Consider the following 10,000-nt stretch of genomic DNA (forward strand, 5'->3'; position numbering starts at 1 on the left):
AAACCACCTGCCTTTTGAGACGACGACGGGAGGCTGAAATAAGGAAGCAAGAGGAGGAAGAGGAGGAAGAGGAGGAGAAGGGCAGTCAGAAAAGGATGAGTTTATGCAACACTGTACATAAAGTTGCTGCTGTTGTTGTTTTATGGGACTATAAGATAAATGAGAGACAGAATGGAAGGTTGCACGTATGCGTTCGGTCCCTCTTTGAACTGATGCCAGAGTGAGTGATGAAAGTTGTTATTATTATTACCTCGTGGGGTTTGTGTCAATAGCTGGTGTGGGAGGGAAAGTGCGCATGGGAGTGTGGGTGGGTGTGTAGGCGTGATGAACAGCCTCTCTCTCTCTCTCTCTCTCTCTCTCTCTCTCTCTCTCTCTCTCTCTCTCTCTCTCTCTCTCTCTCTCTCTCTCTCTCTCTCCAATTGGGTCCCGTCTTTCCTCAACCTCATTAAACCCAACACTTCTTTGTCCCTGTTTTGTTGTCCCTTTGCTTCACTCCCCTTTGTGCTTCATCTCGCTCTCTTTCCTCCTAAATCTTCCCTTATCTTGCTTTTCCCTTCCATCCCCTTCCAATTTTCCTCCTCCTCCTCATCCTTCCCGCTTTCGTTCCTCATTTAAACTCTTTCTGTCTATAATTCCTGAGCTTTGATTTTTCCCTCTTCCTCCAGGTAATTCCTTCATCTCTCCTACTCGCTTCTTCGTAATTAATTTATCTAGTGTTCTCTTTTTTTTTTTTGCCGGTTTCTTGTAGTCATCTGTAAAATACTTTGTCCTCATTTGCGTATCCTTTCTCTTGCGTAAGAATTCCTAATACTTACATCTTTTAACGTTTCCCCATTCCTTCTGTCTGTATTTGTCACTATCTATCTCTCTGTGCCTGTGTGCGTCTGTCTGTCTGTCTGCCCCCCCTCTCTCTCTCTCTCTCTCTCTCTCTCTCTCTCTCTCTCTCTCTCTCTCTCTCTCTCTCTCTCTCTCTCTCTCTCTCTCTCTCTCTAATCCCGTTCGGCACTCCCCTCTAAGCCTGTTCCATATTCAACAAGATACACAAGGAAAAGTAAACTATATGTCCATCTGTCAAGTGATAAAGATATTAAAAATATAAAAGAATAAAACAGAAAATACAAGATGTTTCTCAATAACATTTATAAAAAAAAAATTGTAAGAGAAGAACTCGAGGCGTTGGGTTACTTGTTTATAAAAGAGTGGGCCGAGTTTGTTTTTCCTTTTTTTTTCCTATTGTCGAATTCTATTTTCAATGTAGGGTAAAAAATTGTATTGGAAAATGGTGTGGAGGTATAGACCGGCTACCCAAATCTATTTTTCCTTTCTTTTTTCGAATGTGATAAAGTGAAAGGCGTGAACGATGCGTATGGTTTGCAGATAAAGGGAAGAGTAAACTGCTGTAACTGTCACCACTGCCTAGTCTTTGTGATGGCAATGTGTACTGAAACCTCCTTACTGAACGTCTGTACCTGCTGTCCATTCAGTCTTAACCTAACACTTCAACAATGCTGGACTCATATTGGTAGTTTTCGTGTCCGCCGCTTTGCCTTCCTCCCTCAACAGAATAAAATGCTGAGGCGGTTAGCTTTTCTTTTCTATCTTGTAACTGAGCGCCTGTTGTTATTGTCCATTCAGTCTTAACCTAACACTTTATCAATACTGGTCTCCTGATAGTTTTCCTTTCCACCGGCTTCTTTCCTCAACAATTTAAAGTGCAGCGACGGTTAGCTTGCCAGTGCCGCTGCGTGCCAATCTGCAGACCCAATTTGGCACAGATGCGAACCTTGGGAAGCCGATATTTAGCCAACACATCTGTTTATCGATTCCTCGCTGCAATAACACGGCCGATGCAGTTGCCTCATGTTCCAGGAGAGTGGAGGATTAACCCGCTGGACCTGCTAGGGACTGGGAGCATCAGGGCGGTTGTGAGGGCAGAGGGAAAGTGTTGGGTGGGAGAAGTGAAGGTACGGGATGAAGACGACTGGATGAAGCATGAATATCTTTTAATACAAGGGAGCGAAGGATAAAACCGACTGAGAAAGAGCGACGGGTATTTTGAACTATAAGAAGGCGAAGGAAAAGAATAACTGGGAGGGACAAGCGGAGGAACAGGATGAGAACGGCTGGGTGAAGTATGAATATTTTTTAGTACAATGAGCGAAGGATGAAACCGGCTGAGGAAGGAAAGACGAATATTTTGACATATTGAAAGGCGGAGAAAGAGGACGACTCTGTGAAGCATGGCGAATACTCTAAAGTGGGAAAAAAAAGGTAAAGGATGAGAACAAGGGATGCAATATGATGAGTATATTAACTAGAAAGAGACAAGAGATGACAACAACTGAGCGATGCATAGTGAGTGTTTTTAACTGGAGGGAGGTAAATAATGAAGGCGGCTGAGTGAAAAACAACAACTATTATGAACTGTAAAATAAAATCAGTTAACACAAAAAGGAGATGCGTCTGGAATGGTACTCTGGTGAAGGATCTAGAAGGTAATGGATTCAACAAATACGACACGGTAATGCAGTTTGGCGACCTACCATCAACTGACAGACTGACTCATGGAAACTTGGAAACTTTCAAAACGATGACGGTGACGATGGCAACTTACAGCAAATTAGGAAAGTTAACTGCATGGCTAAGTGGGCGGAGTGAGACGAAATTTACGTTACGTATTATCATTATCGTCACATCCATTCCTTCACAGGTCGTTGAGTGCTAACAATTAATATCATGCATGCTGTCTAATCTAAACTCAGTCGAACGATATAAAGTGGCAAGTTTGAAGAAGCAATGGAGAGAGAGAGAGAGAGAGAGAGAGAGAGAGAGAGAGAGAGAGAGAGAGAGAGAGAGAGAGAGAGAGAGAGAGAGAGAGAGAGAGAGAGAGAGAGAGAGAGAGAGAGAGAGAGAGAGAGAGAGAGAGAGAGAGAGAGAGAGAGAGAATTTGTCTCCCACAACACGCCGCATCTGCACCAGAAATCTGAAGCTTTGATGAAAGAAAAATCGAAGATGAAGGAAGCACTCGTAGGTATAAAGACCCAGCACGACGCCGCGTTTTGCACCGACATCTTTACATCACACACTTCCAGACTGTACCTTGAATACTCAGATGCTGCTCCTTCTTCGATATTTATCATTATTGGTTTGTTTTGAAATAGGGAGCTGACTGTTTTGATGAGAGTAATTTTGTTTAAGTAGGTTTTCCTTTCGGTGACGTATGTATCAACCTGCATCCACACACCAAACATTCTCTTATCGTTCGTATAGAATTTTAGAATAATCTTTAGTGTTTTCTGCATCAGCTGAGGATCAGCTCAGCCTTCTCCGAATAATAATAAAGAAAATTAAATAACAACAATGGCAACACTCACATTTCAGCTCCCCGGGGAACACGGGTCGAACAAAGCCATGCAAATGAAACAATGTTATTTGCAAAATTCATAATATATATTATGCGTCAATTAAAATTAAATTCTAATAATCTTACACGATTATGAGATTCCTTGTAAGGACTTTGTAATTATGTGCCTGTGTAGGCAAATTTTGATTTTATTTTATTTTTTTCAGCAGCACCCAATGAATAAATAATCAAAGAAATAAACAAATACTGAATAACGAATGAATGTAAAAAAATAAATTTCAGAATGACAAGTTCTTATTATTAGAGATAGAAACGAAGCTGCAAACTTAATTTTGTCATCCATTTATGCAAAATATTCAGGCGTAAAATTTCTGTGCGTGACACGAGGCTCTCTGAAGCACCAGGAACTTCCTCTTCTCCCCGGCAAGGCGAAGCTCCTCCTGTCCTTCAGTTCAGCCTCTCTCTCTCCTCGCCTTTTCCTCCTTAAAAACCATCAACCTTCCCCACCGCCGACACTGCTTCCCTCTTCTCTAGAGTTTCTACCTTTTATTCCCATGATTTTTTAAAGGCACCAGACGCGCCCCTGAGGACCTTTCCTTCCCCTCACTCTCCCTCACTCGGGCTGCCGGAATGGCGGGGCAAGCGGGCTAATGCATTCTCAAGCATTCAAGGTCATCGAAATGTATTCTTCGCACGTTATATTTTTCCCTCACTCAAACTCGTCAGCTTCCTTTACAACTGCAATTTCAACTGCCATTTCCAAGCATGTAAAAAAACAAGTGCTTTTCATGACTCTAATGGCTTCGCTCTTTTGCCTTTTCTCTTTTTTTTTTCACTTAGTGTTTGTATCCATTCTCTCCACCAGCTTTACTTCGCCATTATCCATAGAAGCAAAGATGAACACCTCTACCTGTGGCACTTTTTCAACACCTGAGACCAGACCGAAGCTCGTTTTCTTACACACCCCAGCAACATTATTTTCAAGACACAGAAATAGTTAATCGAGTTTTCATGAGTGTTCTTCTTACTGACGGACCAGAATCATTATATAACTATGACTAGAACCATTAAATCTTATATTATACCTAAAGAATAGACAGAGTTTAACCAAAACTCGAGGATAAGTATATTGAAACCTCCCGTTTGAAAAACTGCTCTCGAAAACCATAATAACCCCCATTATAGTTTGTTAACCCTTTAACTGCCACTTGGTACACCTTTCCCTAATTACCAATCACTCTGAGATATCTTTACTTATTCTACAGCCAAATCCGATCTTTGAACTGGGAAGAAATAGCAAAACGTATTCTTTTTCATGGTTAACTTTGTTATAGATGCTTATAAAGACTTCACGCGTTGCTTCTGGTGCTGATAATTGTTTCGTGTTACAAGGAAAGGGTAATAACAATAGACGCAGAAACATTTGAGCATACGGTCCTTCCTCTATGCAATAATTAGAAGCGGTGGTGTAAAAATGAAGACAGAATGTGAACAACTGGTTAAGTTACGTATTAGACAAAAACGAAAACGGGGGAGAGTGTATACAGATATGTGCTGCTGAAACAAAAAAACGGGAAATTTGTTTGTGTATCCTGCTGAAATGAAAAACGGGATGTGCATAACAGAGGTCCAGACGGGGGTCATCACAACGCGTATGAATAATGCTCGCGCCGATAGTGTTTTTGGCTCGCCTGGGGGAGCAAAGTGACCGAGAGAGAGAGAGAGAGAGAGAGAGAGAGAGAGAGAGAGAGAGGTGGGGTCGGCACAGAAATATAATGATCAAAGGGGAATCCAGCACTACAGTATATTTTTCATCTCTCTCTCTCTCTCTCTCTCTCTCTCTCTCTCTCTCTCTCTCTCTCTCTCTCTCTCTCTCTCTCTCTCTCTCTCGTATGTTTTTTCCTATTCTTTCCCCTGACGCCACCTATTGAACTGCATTTTTATTATCCAAGGACCGAGAAATAAATGTTAGGTTGCTTCCATATGACTTCAAAGCCACGGCGGTGTTCTGATGTTCCGCGAGCCACTATCGTTGTTTTGCGCTTATCACCAAAGAAAATTAATTAGTACGTTTGTGTTCGCGGCGTTTTCTTTTCCTGTCTTTACGCAGCATCCTTCCTTTGTTGCTCCTCTGTCTCCACCCTTCCTCTGTGCGTACTCTGTAAATCTCTCATATCCCCACTTTCCCTTTGTCAGCATACCGCCTCTGCCTCTGTCCTTTCTTCCTTCGCATTCTGTATCTCTCTTTAGTCTCCAGCTTTCCTTCTTTTGCACTCTCCTTTCGTCATTTTTCTGTCCTAATTCTATTTCTACATCTTTTACTATGCCCTGTTTCCCACTCTCACTTTGCACTAGGTTTCTGCCAATCCTCTATCCCCTTGCTGTTGTCATTTCTACCCCTTGTCTGTGCCTGCCACTGTCCGAATCATGTCTGTCAACTCTACTGTCCTATCTCTTGTCATTCTTCTCTGCCCTGCTTCCTTCCTTCCTTCCTTCCTTACTTACTTCCTTTCTTCCTTCCGCATCACAGCATCCCCTCGAAATTACCTACCTACACATCTTCACATCACACGCCTCCTTCCTATCACACCTCCATCGCCACCTCATCTCGCATGCTTCATCTTTTTCTTCTCTCCAGGCTTCCGCTTTCCAATCTTAACTCACTTCGTCATCCCGCCACCGTCCTTATTTTCACACTATTACCATTTTAACTTCGTCTGCCGCCCAAGCATCCTCGCCCAGCCCACGTCTCCTAGTTGCCGTACACGCGTAAATTCTCTCTTTAGTCCCACATATTCCCTCGTATACACCGATTGAAAGCCTCGTTGCGTCGTAACAAAACACAGCTGTCCTTTTTTTTACATCCCTGTCTTTGTAATGTCCGTGAATACTGAACATGTATTTATCTATGTATTTATTCATTAATGAGCGCAGTGGACGATGAATTCAAAGCGATATGTAAATCAAGGATGCATGAGGAACGCAGATAAAGAGGATATCATGTTTGAAACCACGAGGAGGCATCGGCTGTTGGCGGATCGCGAGGCCTCGGATGTACGCTGTGAACTGATGCGGCGGGTTATTATGGGAAGAATGGAGCGTGTACACGGGCGAGGCGGTGAGGGGGGCGATGATTGGAAGAGGGAGGGAAGGGGAAGAGGAGGAAGAGGGAGGGGACAAGCTGGGGAGAGGAAAAAAACGTAGCAGTGGAAACGCAGTAAGGGAAGGTTAGGGAGAAGGAAAATGGAGGGAAGGAAGGAGGAAAACAGCAAGGAGAAACTGACGAAAGGAAATACGTAGCAGGGGAAACTTAGTAAAGGAAGGTTAAAAAGAAGGGAAATGGGAAGGGACAGGATGTAAAGTGGGAAAGGAAAGGGAAAAGGAAAGGAAGAGTGGAGGAAAGTGGACGCAGGGAGGGCAGGGGAAGGATGTGGGGGCTTAGAAGGTTAAAGAAATAAAGGGAAATGAAAGGAGAAGAGAAGCTGAAGGGAGGGAAGGAAAGTGGAAACGTAGAAGAAAGAAAAGGAATGAATAAAGGAAAGTAAAGTAAAGGAAAGGAAAGGAAAGTAAAGTAAAGGAAAGGAAAGGAAAGGAAAGGAAAGGAAGGAAATAAGGGAGAGGGAAACGTAGGGAATGAAGACAGGAGAAGGAAGCAAAGACGAATAAAAGTAAGGGAAGAAAGGAGAAGGAAGGAAAAGAGATAGCAAACTGAAGTGAAGGGAACAAAATGGAGGCGAGGAGGAGGCGTAGAGAAGAAAAGAACGGGTGGGAGAGAGATAGAGATAGATAGATAGATAGAGAGAGAGAGAGAGAGAGAGAGAGAGAGAGAGAGAGAGAGAGAGAGAGAGAGAGAGAGAGAGAGAGAGAGAGAGAGAGAGAGAGAGAGAGAGAAAGAAGAGAGGAAGAGAGAGAAAAAAAGAAAGAACCTAAACGTATAAAAGAAAAAGATAGAATGGGGGAAGGAAGAGAGATGAAGATGCGAAGGGAAGGTAAAGGAAAACGTGGGAAGGGGAGGGAAAAAGGAGGCATCATGGGAAAGTGGGCGAGTGGGCGAGTGGGAGGCTGAAGTGCAGACGGTTCATGGGGATGGAGTCTCTTTGCCGCAAACGAGGGAGGAAGATTGCCACGTGAATAACCAACGAGAGGCGAAATTAGTGGCGAAAACAAAGGGTTAAAAACACTCACGTCATATCTCTCCCTCTCTCTCTCTCTCTCTCTCTCTCTCTCTCTCTCTCTCTCTCTCTCTCTCTCTCTCTCTCTCTCTCTCTCTCTCTCTCTCTCTCTCTCTCTCTCTCTCTCTCTCTCTCTCTCTCTATTGAAAAAAAATACACCTTTGAATATGTTCTTTCTGGCTCGCAAGGTTCCTACAGCGGTCTTCTCATCTGCCTTACGCGCCTCCAGCACACACCCGCGGCTCTGTCCCTTCGTCAAAACACCTCCACGCCTCCGTCCCACTCCTTCCTCCTTCCACTCCTACTCCTCCTTGTCCTCCTCCTCGCAGCGGACCACCACACCGCCTGCAGCACTCTCCACCTGAATAAACTTTAAAGAAGCGGCACATTCGTTGAGGTGGAAGGGAAGAAGCCACCAGCTGCTTAAACACACACACACACACACACACACACACACACACACACACACACACACACACGCACTATTGTTCTACCTTCAGCAGTCAGTGAAACAGAATAAATACCTTTTTTTTCAATTTCTTTTTCAAGCTCACTCTATCTCTCTCTTTTCTCTACGTATCTTTCCCTCTCGCACATTCAAAACGATGCTATTCCCCCAAAAGAGAGAAAGATCGAATGAATACTTTCCAATGTTTGTTCTTCACGAGGCACTGCGAAATGTGAGGAGGGCCAGTGTTTGCGCTGAGGCCAGTGGGCGGAGGAGAGTGGGTGAGGGGCTGTCTGGAGGGAGGAAGGGGAGGAAGGGGAGGAAGGAGAAATGGCAAAGGGGACGGCGCAGTGAAGAGAAGAGAACTAGATGGGTTGGGGAAGGGAATGGAAGTTGCTGAAGGGATGGTGTGGGTGAAGGGAAGGTAAAAATGAAGAGAAGATGATGGAAAAGGAAGGGAATGGGTGAAAGAAAATGGAACTGGCGAAAAGAACCAGATGAAGAGAGAAAACGGGAGCTTCTGAGGGGAAAAATTGGGCGAAATGATATAAGGGAAGAGAAGGGAACAGGAAAGGGCAAAAGATATCTGTGGAGGAGCGAATACCTGGGAAGGGAAGGAATGTGGGGAGAGGGAGGATACCTGTAAGAGGGATGAGAGGGGTGACTGAACCAGGTGAGAGGAAAAGGTTATTTGGAAATGAACGGATGCCTGGGAAGGAAAGGAATGTGAGTGAGAGGGAGAATACGTGAGAGATACGAGGGAGAATGAATGTTTAGCAGGAAAAGAGAAAGGGAGGGATACTGGATAATGAAAGAGAGGGAGAGAGCGGGTGAATATACTTTATACGAGAAAGGAGCTATAGAAGTAGAAAGAATGCATGAGAAAGGAAGGAATGAGGGTGAGAGAGAAATGGGAGATTGGATGTTTAGCAAGAAAAGAAGGAAGAAGATATGATGAGAAAAAGAAGAGGCAATTGAAGAAGAACGAAGGAAGAGTAGGAATGCCGATGAAAGAAAGAAGGGAAGGCGAATGTTTAACGCAAAAAAAAAAAAAAAAAAAAAAGAGGGTAAGATGTTGGATGATGAGAGGGTGGAGTGAGATCAAAGTTAGGACTTCTGGTAAACGATCAGTATATTCTTAGCGCAAACAGGAAGATTTTTTGAAAGGCCTAGACAGCAATTTTATATTCCTTCAGATCGAATGAACGCATGTGCAGGGGAGCAAACAGACAGACAGAGACAGACAGACAGACAGACAGACAGACAGACAGACAGACAGACAGACAGACAGACAGACAGACAGACAGACAGACAGACAGACAAACAGACAGAAAGACAGACAGCAAACGTACCTAACTGGACAAGAATATTCTGTGTGGTTCGTCTGAAAATCAAAAGGAAAAATTCACCGACGCGTCTTAGGCCTGTCTTGATCTGAGAGGCTTATCTTTGTGACCTCCCTCCCTGCTATCGCTTGTTCTCTCCCTTTGAGTCCCGGCACGACCTCACCCTTTCACTCCCCTTCTCCTTCTCCTCCTCCTCCTCCTCCTCTTCCTCCTCCACTGCTCTTTTCTCTTTCCTCCTTCCTCAATTAATCTTTCTCTCCCCTTCTCTCTCTAACCACCTAAATTCCTTCCTCCACCAATGGTATTCTCTCTCTCTCTCTCTCTCTCTCTCTCTCTCTCTCTCTCTCTCTCTCTCTCTCTCTCTCTCTCTCTCTCTCTCTCTCTCTCTCTCTCTCTCTCTCTCTCTCCACTTCACCGCCACCGCCAGCATTCCTCGCTCCTCCTCCTCGTTTCTCCTCACGTCCTCCTCTACCTGCCGCTCCATCCTTAAGCTGTCAACACCTGCTATCGAACCAGATACAGCTAATTAAGACACTCGAGGCTCAACAGCTGGGAAGGTCACGCGACGCCCCACTCACAGCTGATCCCCGTGGTGGTGGTGGTGGTGGTGGTGGTGGTCGACTCTTCAGTGCCTCAACATGGGACTAAAAATTACGATAATTAAGCAAAA

The 10,000-nt window shown here is 44.3% G+C and overlaps 1 protein-coding gene across 1 annotated transcript in view; it reads right to left on the bottom strand.

The window, feature by feature from the left end:
• LOC135101960 (potassium channel subfamily T member 2-like) overlaps nucleotides 1-10,000 on the bottom strand; it is a 523,352-nt gene that overhangs the window by 32,711 nt on the left and 480,641 nt on the right.

This window comes from Scylla paramamosain, chromosome 7 (assembly GCF_035594125.1).
Source record: "Scylla paramamosain isolate STU-SP2022 chromosome 7, ASM3559412v1, whole genome shotgun sequence".
Lineage (NCBI taxonomy): Eukaryota > Metazoa > Arthropoda > Malacostraca > Decapoda > Portunidae > Scylla > Scylla paramamosain.